Consider the following 10,172-nt stretch of genomic DNA (forward strand, 5'->3'; position numbering starts at 1 on the left):
TAATGCGCCTCCAGCGAATACTCCGACTCCAATGGAAATTGACACTACACGTCGTCGAGGGCCATTATCCGAAGAAGAAAAGCAGCGACGCCATACAAATCGACTATGTCTTTACTGCGGTGGACCAGGACATATTGCAATAAATTGCCCCCATAGGCCAAGAAGACAGGTAAACCAAATAGTCGCTAGTTCTAATTGTACTAAACCCGAGCATATTTCAGTAGGGATATCTGATAGTCCTAATAGTACTAATAGCCCAGATCTAGCAAACAGATTTGATGTCCTTAGTCAGTTAGAACAAGAGTTAAACGACTAAGTCCAGCCAAAATAGGAGCCGTTTGGTTGGACAGCCCTAGATCTGTGCAACCCATTAGTGGTTCCATTCCCTCTAAGCAAGTTAGTGATGTGTTCGTAGCCCAAGTAATAGTTAGTACTAAAAGTACCCATCCAGTACATGTCCTAGCACTCCTAGATTCCGGAGCTAACTCTTGCTTTATGGATAAGAAATTTGCTCAAGCTCATAAGATATCCCTAAGAAAACTCCAGTGTCCAGCCTTTGTAGTAGTCATTGATGGACATCCCATTGCTTCCGGAAATATCATAGAAGAGTCAGAGCCCATTAATATTGTCCTAAATAACTTAGCATGTGTAGTATCATTTAATATTATTAGTATCCCAGAACATCCCATAGTTTTAGGATTACCATGGTTCGAGTTACATAACCCAGACATAGATTGGAGAACAAGAGAAATCCGGTGTCGACAAACCCAAGGGTCAACTCAGAAGATGGCAACCATTTCGCTACATCAGTTGCGTAAAGAAGGGCACAAGGAGGAAATGTTCCTCTTTGCAATATCAGTAAACCCCTCCAGCACCACTAAAGAAGGGTCCACCGTTCAACTTCCCGAGAAGTATCGTCATTACGCCGATGTGTTCGATAAAGTACAAGCCAACACACTTCCTTATCATCGACTGTATGATTGCCCCATCGATTTACAACCGGGAAAAGAGCCGCCATGGGGACCGATCTACAATTTGTCACCAACCGAGCTGGAAGTCCTTCGGGCCTATATAGAGGAGAATTTGGAAAATGGTTTCATCCGGCATTCGAAATCTCCAGCCGGCACGCCCATTTTCTTCGTCAAGAAAAAGGATGGATTGCTTCGTCTTGTTGTAGATTACTGTGGCCTGAATAAGGTTACAATCAGGAATAGGTATTCTCTTCCCCTTATCTCAAGTCTTTTAGAACGGATCAATGGTGCCAGGTTCTTCACGAAGATCGACTTACGGGGAGCATATAACCTCGTACGGATCCGACCAGGAGACGAATGGAAGACCGTTGTTTCGCACCAGATATGGGCACTTCGAGTATACGGTCATGCTGTTCGGCCTCACTAATGCACCGACAGTCTTCCAGCACATGGCTAATGATATATTCCGAGATCTATTGGAAGATTGTTTGATCATCTATTTGGATGATCTACTGGTTTATTCAAAGACCCAAGAAGAACATGATTCTCATGTACTATTAGTACTAAAACGACTTCGAGAACATGGTCTGTATGCAAAGCTGGAAAAATGTAGTTTCGGATGCAACCAAGTGGAATTTCTCGGCTACATCATTTCGTCAGAAGGCATCTCCATGGACCCAGCTAAGGTCAGAACGGTGGTAGAATGGCAGACTCCGCGTTCGGTGTGGGATGTGCAATGCTTCCTAGGCTTTGCCAATTTTTACTGGAAGTTCATACAAGATTACTCAAAGATCGTTCTACCTCTAACACAACTTACCAGGAAGGGACACCCGTTCATCTGGACTGAAGAAACAGATGTGGCATTCGAGAGTCTTAAAAAGGCATTTACATCGGCTCCAATTCTAGCTCATGTCGATCCGGAAAAACTATTCATTATCGAAGCTGATGCATCGGATTTTGCATTGGGGAGCATTCTATCACAACAGGGGAATGATGAGAAGCTTCATCCTGTGGCTTTTCACTCACGCAAGTTTGACGCCGCCGAAATCAACTACGAAATTCATGATAAGGAGGTATTGGCAATAGTGGATTCTTTTATGCAATGGAGGCATTTTCTGGAGGGATCCTCTCATCCGGTCACCGTATTTAATGACCACAAGAACCTTGCCTACTTTTAGGATGCTCGTGTGTTGAATCGACGTGAAGCTCGGTGGGCCCACTTCCTCACGCGTTTCGACTTCAAAATTACATATCGTCCGGGGAAGCACCAAGGGAAGGCCGATGCATTATCATGGCATTCGTACCTAGCACCCCGTCCCGGGGAGCCAGCTTTCGATAACCAAAAACAAGTCATCTTGGGACCGGCACGACTACAAGCAACAAAGATCTTTGACATGCCCATGGATTCCCGCGTTATCGATACCATACGCGAAGACTTGAAGACAGATGCGTTCACCCAAGCTATACTAGCACAAATTGATCCCTCTCGAGCGTCGTGTTCACAGTCGCAACCACCAGGTACGGACTATCGGCAATTCAAATACCATGATGGATTACTCTTCTTTAAAGAACTTTTGTATGTTCCTAATGTTTCTTGCCGCCTTCAAGTAGTACAAAACTGTCATGACACATATACAGCTGGGCATTTTGGTAGTACTAAAATACTACATTTAGTACAACGATCATTCTGGTGGCCCTGTATGCGACAATTTGTCGAGGATATTGTTTGGACTTGTGATACATGTTGCAGAGCGAAAATGCCAAGGCATCATCCATATGTTTTATTAAAACCATTACCAAATCCAAGCAAGCCGTGGCAATCCATTGCTCTAGACTTCATCACAGATCTTCCAGTCTCTAAGGGGTTCAATGCGATTCTAATGGTGGTCGATCGATATACAAAGATGGCTCATTTCTTGCCATGTACTAAGGAGATCTCCAGTGAAGACACTACTGAAATTGTCATGCGTGAAGTATGTCGGCATCATGGACTTCCCGATAGTATCATCAGCGATCGTGGACCCCAGTTCGTGTCAAAATTCTGGAAGCACCTTTTTAACATGCTCAAGGTCACTTGTAACCTCTCCTCCGGCTACCACCCACAAACCGACGGCAAAGCCGAACGAACCAATCAAACACTGGAGCAGTATCTGCGGTGCTTTCCCAGCTATCATCAGGATGACTGGGCAGATATTCTCCACTTCGCCGAATTTGCCTATAACAACTCTATCCACGCATCCACGAAAGTTACGCCATTTTATGCTTATACGGGATGTCACCCCGGGTGGTGTGTACTTGAAACCCCAGAGGTGTCCACAAATCCTCGCGCAGAGGATCGTTTGGAGAGGTTACGCAAGAGACAAGCAGATTTATCTACTCATCTCTAACAAGCTCAACAAACACACAAGGTTTATGCGGATCGTCATCGACTCCCATCTAGTTTTTACATTGGAGATCGGGTATGACTACTCCGACGACACATCAAGACTACTCGCCCATGCGAGAAGTTGGATTATCGGAGATTAGGTCCTTTCCGTATTATCAGAAAGATTAATGATGTCGCTTTTCGTCTTGATCTACCTCCACAACTTCGGATACATCCGGTGTTTCATAGTTCTCTCCTCGAACCCTATCAAGAGAGCACCATCCCAGGACGTATTACACAGCCTCCACCCCCGATCGAGCCTGTAGATGGACTTGAGTACGAGGTTGCCGCCATCCTTGATTCCAAGCTTGTTCGCAACAAGTTCTACTATCTAGTCGACTGGCTAGGATATAGTCCCAGCGAGCTTACTTGGGAACCGATAGAGAATGTCACCAATGCTCGTGCTCTTCTTGAAGACTTCCATCGTCAATATCCAGACAAACCGGGTCCTCAATCCAAAACGACTCGTTACACTCATCGTTTTAAAAGGGGGATAGTGTCATGATATGGCAAGACTCGAACCCATGACCTTATACTACATGGGTCGAGCTCTTGACCATTAGACTATACGTTGTAATACGTAGAATATTATTTTCATTTATGTTTTATTATAGAAAATTGATGTATATTCCAGATTTCTCTGGAACATTCTAGAAACTTCAGGAGTATTTCTTAGAACACTATAAAAGGAGGCACAAGGCATTATTTCGAACCAAATCGGTTCAACGCTAGTCTTAAGCCTCCTAGCTACTGTACATTTTCTTCACATAATATATATCTTTTCTTATCATCTCTCTCTCTCTCTCTCTCTCTCTCGATCTCTCTCTCCCTCCCTCTCACTCACTCTTTCCGTCTCTTGAGAGTTCTTCACCTCTCTTAGTACTAATACTTCTTTTAGTACTAATTCCTTCTCTGTCTTAGTATTGTTCCTGACACCCGGCCGGCAAAGGAGCTAAGGACGCCGAGACCAGGGTGTGAAAAGGGGAATTGTTAATTGGGAATCTGTTGTAATTATTAGTCTTAATATATTAATATATGAGAAGATGTGGAAGGATGGACCGAATCGGTATGCCGATCCAGATCCGGACCGATCCCTAATAGGTGTCGGTTGGCACCGTTTTGTACTTCGCACCGGTGACCTATATAAAGGCCCGATTACAATGTAGTCATTAACGGAGAGTAATATAATCCCTTTGTTTAATCATTGATTATTGTTCACTGTTCTGTGCTTATTGTATATCTTACGTGTGTTAATGACGTATTACTAAGTAACCGATTAAGGTCCAATTAAGTGTTGTGTCGTAAGTTATCTCGCCGTAACATCCTTTGGTGAAGTGTCTTAAGTGGACAGCCTATGTTAGGCTGTTGTCCGGCCCTAAGGATTAACAGCAATAACTACCTACTTAAATTTGGAATTGCATCATGTTGATATTGAGACAACTTTCTTACATGGAGATTTGAAGGAAGAAATCTACATGGAGCAATCACAACTCTTGAAGGATGAATCAAAACCCAACTATGTCTGCAAATTGCATAAACTATTATATGGTTTAAAGTAGTCTCCCAAGCAATGGTATGAAAAACTTCATAGATTTCTTCTCACAAATAGTTTTGTTCAATTACAGTCCGAGCCAACTTTGTATGTTCGAAAGAAAGATCACAATTTTCTTGTTTTGGGTGTCTATGTGGATGACCTTCCTATTGTTGGCACCCCTAAGGCCAACATTCTTCAATTTGTCGACGACTTACAAAAAAAATTTCCCACCAAACATCTTGGTGAGCTAGAATATTTCCTTGGACTAGAGGTCAACCGGAATCGAAGTCTTGGCACTCTATCGGTATCTCAATGCAAACTAGTTGACAACGTCTTGCATAAATATGATATTATGAGTTGTTCTCCAGTTGCCACTCCTCTCACAGTCCCTTGTCATCTCTCCACCTCTGACTCTCCCTCTACAAATGAAGAAGAATCCTTCATGCAAAGTATACCCTACCGCCATATTCTAGGTAGTTTAAGATACTTGGTGAGCTACACTCAGCCAGACCTATCCTATTCTGCAGGATTCTTATTTAGGTTTATGGAAGCTTTGAAACGTGTCCTCGTCATTGGGAAGCTTTGAAACGTGTCCTCTGGTACCTGAAATATTCAAGAGATATGACACTAACCTATAAAGCCTTATCTCCCTCCTCTAAACGAGACATCGTGGTCCTTTAGGGTTGGATAGATGCGGATTGGGGAGGTGACAGGGACACATCTCGGTCTACATCTGGTTTTGTTTTCACTTGTGCTGGTGGTGCCATTACATGCAAGACCAAGAAACAAGCTACCGTGACACTATCCTCCACCAAATTAGAATATATTGCGGCTACTTTGGTAGCTAAGGAGGGACTTTGGCTACAATCAATTTTTTCGGAACTCGACATCATCCACATAACCGAATTTCGATTTTGGTGTGATAACCAATCATGCATCAAGATTTCATGGAATCCTAAAATCATTGATCAAAATAATTATTTTCGGGCTCGATATCATTTCTTGTTTGAATTATTTGAAGATGGTGTCTTGCAGATTGGTTATACTCCCACTCTTACCATGTGGGCTAATTTTTTGACAAAACCAGTCCCTTCTCTCAAACACTGGTCATGTTGTCAAAACATTGGCCTCAAGTGTGGTGTTGGTGTTAAGGGGGAGCGTTAGAAGTTATAATTAACTAATTAGATGTCAGTAAGCAACTACTTAGTTAATTACTAAATATAACCCCACACCCCAAGTTATTATTAGTAAAAGGAAACAGTTTCACATTAGTTGTATTTCAGTTTTCTTATTAGGTTTATTTGAGTTTTTGTATTTCAAAAGCTTAACTCATTTTTTTTCCCTCCACTTCCTCTGCTGTATAAAGAGGAAGTTGGGGAACCTGTTTGGTGTGCTCTACATCCTTGCATCCTTTAGCCATCTCTCTTAGTTGTATTACCAACTTGTTTTTGTTAATCAAATTTCTGATTTGCATTCCAAGTTATTCCATCATTCCTGTTTTCCATAACCTTGTACCCCATGTCAAAATCCTAACAATGGCCTCTACCTTCCCTTCCAACATCTGCACCACTCTACTCATGATTGGCTGGCTCCCAGGATCGGCTCGCACGCACAGCATGGCTACCTCCACCATCCTCATGGCTTGCTTCTCATCATAGATCTTCTTCTTCACCTCACCCATGCCATAGCTCATGACCCTCTCGTCCACGAGCTCCATCACTCCCTCGCACAGATTCCGGCTCATGTCCAACTTCTGCCTCATGCTCTCCAATCTCTCACTCTTCTCCTGCTCACGATCTCGAGGAGCAAGATTCTGTAACTGTACACATCACACTTCTCGGTCACGGCCACGTCGGTTATCCATTCGGGCGCCAAGTATCCAGGGGTCCCCCTCATCATGGTCACGACCGCGCTCTCTTCACCTCTTACCACTCTTCGGGACATCCTGAAATCCGAAATCTTTGGGAAGAAATCGGCTCCCAGCAATATGTTCTGTGGCTTGAGATCCATTTGTATGATTCTGTCCTCACACTCTTTGTGCAAGTATTCCAAGCCTTTGGTAGTACCCAAGGCTATGTCGAATCGCCTCTCCCAAGTCAAGATGGGTTGCTGGTGGTTCTCCTTACTCTTGTCGGTCTTCAACTTATCTTTGTGGGTTTTACTGAAGATCCAAGCATCCAAGGATCCATTTTTCCTGTATTCGTACACAATGAGCTTGTGCAAGGTACCTTCGAGGCAGAAACCAATCAAGCGGACAAGGTGAAGGTGTCATTGAGCTGCTTCACGACTATGGGCGTGCCATCGTCCATAGCCCCGTGGAAGACTTTGTCGAAGCCACCACTCCCAAGCTGGTCAGAGAAGCCACACGTGTTTTGATGCATCTCTTTCCATGTGAACCGTTGCGGCTTTGTCCCTTGGAGTGAGGCACCCAGGAGCTCAGTTTCCATGTCGTTATGATCTTCCAGTTTCCTGGCTTGTAGTCTTCTTCTCCTGCACAGATATCCAGCCACCAATATGGCTATAATTGTGATGACTGCTGATACTGGTAGTCCTACTCGAATGAATAGAGATGAGGGTGAGGATGGAGTAGGGATGTTTATGACTTTCAATAATGCCTGAAATTCATTAGAAGCAGAAGCATTCACTACTATAATGGTGGCAACATGACCGTGGATGAGGAAGCAAGAACCATCTGATGATGATGGCTCCCAGAATGTGGCCATGCAAGAGCAATGGTCCTTACAGCTCTCCCAACAGTTTTCTGCAGAAATGTTTCTCTGCTCAGGTGACCGGAAAGTGTTCGAGAAGTAATGGGCCCCATCCCATGTATGACTGAACGATTCGCCGAATAATTTAGTGTTGAATCAGACAGAGTAGTACAGTCTTGAGCTTGCAGCTTGATTTAGGGCTTGTGGGATCCTGAAGCACATATGTTTGTGATCCTCCACAATCTGAAGAGCTATTTTGGAACTCTTCTTGGACACACGGTAGAATCCGCAAAAGAGAGGCAATCAGCATGGATTCAACGATCTTCCATCCAAGAGACTGGCGAAGTTCCTCTAGACCGCGGTGCTGTTGGGATATTTAGTTTCATTGAGTGTGTCTACAGGCATGAAGGTCTCCATCACTTTCCAGCCTAAGGAATGTGCCATATGTTATTGTCAAGTTATTGGCTTCATACTCCTTTCTCGTATCCTCAAATTCAAATGCTTTCGATTCTTCAGGCAGATAACCACAATCATATTGTTATGTAGATAGTCCCTCCATGTGGGGGAGTCGGCCAAAAAGCCGACTTGAGAGTCGGTTGGCTGAAATCAGCTCAGAAGCCGAAATGAGTTGGCTGGTTGAAATCGGTTGAGAAGCCGGAACCACAATCATATTGTTGTGTAGATAGTCCCCCCTTGTGGGGGGAGTTGGCTCGTTGAAATCGGCTAAGAAGCCGAAATGATTTGGTTGGCCGAAATTGGTTGAGAAGCCAAAATGAGTCGACTGATCGACATTGGTCGAAAAGCCAAAATGGTATTTGATCGATTGGAGTCATCCGAATAGAACTTCGAACAAAATGGTATATGTATACGAGATGAGCTAGTATATATAGTGAGTCAAACTAGTTGTGTTTGTATGTGGGATAACTCACTGAGAGTAATCCGTGAGAGATCAAGCTATGCTCGTACTAAACAAATTGATCATGTTCTTGCAAGCTGTGAATGTCCGGAACCAGAAAGATCCTGGAGTTCTTCTAGAGGATACGACTACCGAGAGTGGCCTCACCAATACATGGGGAAATGTGTGGGACATCTTCGTTCGATACAGAAAGAGGGGACAATGGCACGGTGATGAAGAAAAGAGGGCTGTGGAACTGATGCTGAGGCCAAGATTTGTAGCAGAAGACCACCGAACACGACCTCAGGAGACTACAACCAAGAAGGTAATTGACGCAACCATAGTGGAGCAGCTGCTAAAGGAGATGGAGAATCTCAAGATTTCCATGGTGAAGAAATCAGAAGACTAACCCACAAGTTCCAAGTATATGAACTGTCGGACGGATTGTGATAAGCATCAGGAAGCTCTATGATGGGATCTCGTCTACTATGAAGGAAATCAGATCCATTCGATGGACTCTCAGAAGCCACTCCAGCCAAACTTTCGAAAAGGCGCCATGAAGAAGGTCCTAGAGGAGAAGATGGCGGCAAAAAGCAATTATGGGACAACTGCGGGAATATGTGTGGGAGAAACATCTAGAGCAAAGTCGTCATTCTAGTTGGAAGTGCTAGAAATCTCCAAGAAAACCGACTCTTATGAAATCTAGAGCACCGCCAAAGGCATCCGAGAAGCTACAGGATGGGAGTGCCCCGTAGATAAAAATAGCGTACTAAACACCTTATGTCAATTACATGAGGTGTATGTAGATGAGAAACAACGATGCAGGGATGATGCGACCGGACCATCGAAGACGCTAGAGAGCTGGAAATTTGAAGGAAATGGAAAAGGAGAAACAACTCCAACATTCAAACTCACTTTGGACATCGAACAACAGACAGACCTAAAGAAGGTGTTTGAAGAGAAAATCCTTGATAGTCAGGTGGAATTTTCTCTCTGAGAATTGCTCGGAATAACAATGAAAGAGTTCGACGATCTCCTCATGGATCTCATGAAGAGAAAGAAGCTACAGAGGAATCAAATGCTCCAAGGGTGAATGTGAATACTATTCTAATGAACGATATGGAAGTGGAGGATGAGATTCCAAACTCTCACTACACAAAGACACACTGCACACGAGCAACTACGGAGACTCCGGTCCGAATTGGAAACGTCAAAGAGCCCTTGCATGTGTTGATTGACCATGGATCGGAGATCAATTTGATGTCCAAGGAGTTCTACCGGAAGGGGAAGTGGCTTATAAACATGAATCATGGATGGAAGATTCGGGCAACCACTAAAGCAACAGAAGACTTATTTGCGGCTTGTTCGGATGTGATGGTGAAGATCAGAGATGTGGAGATTGATCAAAATTTCTTCGTGCAAGATGAGATCTCACATTCCATAATACTCGGGCAACCCTTTATCATGGCTTTGCGAACAATTTCTGATTGTGCCATCGAATCACGAAAGGAACAAGAGAGAGCTCTTGTCCCAAACAAAAATGGAATTTTAAAGCGGACTATTGCAAAGTGGGGAAGTGATAGTCTGAGAAGCCCTAATACCTCACATAGGAAGAAAACTCTCAGAGAGAAACAAGTGC

The 10,172-nt window shown here is 43.8% G+C and overlaps 1 pseudogene; it reads right to left on the reverse strand.

The window, feature by feature from the left end:
• Positions 1–6,410: 6,410 nt before the first annotated feature.
• On the reverse strand, positions 6,411–7,653 carry LOC147854030 (G-type lectin S-receptor-like serine/threonine-protein kinase SD2-5; annotated as a pseudogene).
• Between the last annotated feature and the right edge of the window lie 2,519 nt (positions 7,654–10,172).

The sequence above is a fragment of the Azolla caroliniana genome, unplaced genomic scaffold (genome assembly GCF_043228905.1).
Source record: "Azolla caroliniana isolate FFs.n. ecotype wild unplaced genomic scaffold, voAzoCaro1.0.p SCAF_16, whole genome shotgun sequence".
Lineage (NCBI taxonomy): Eukaryota > Viridiplantae > Streptophyta > Polypodiopsida > Salviniales > Salviniaceae > Azolla > Azolla caroliniana.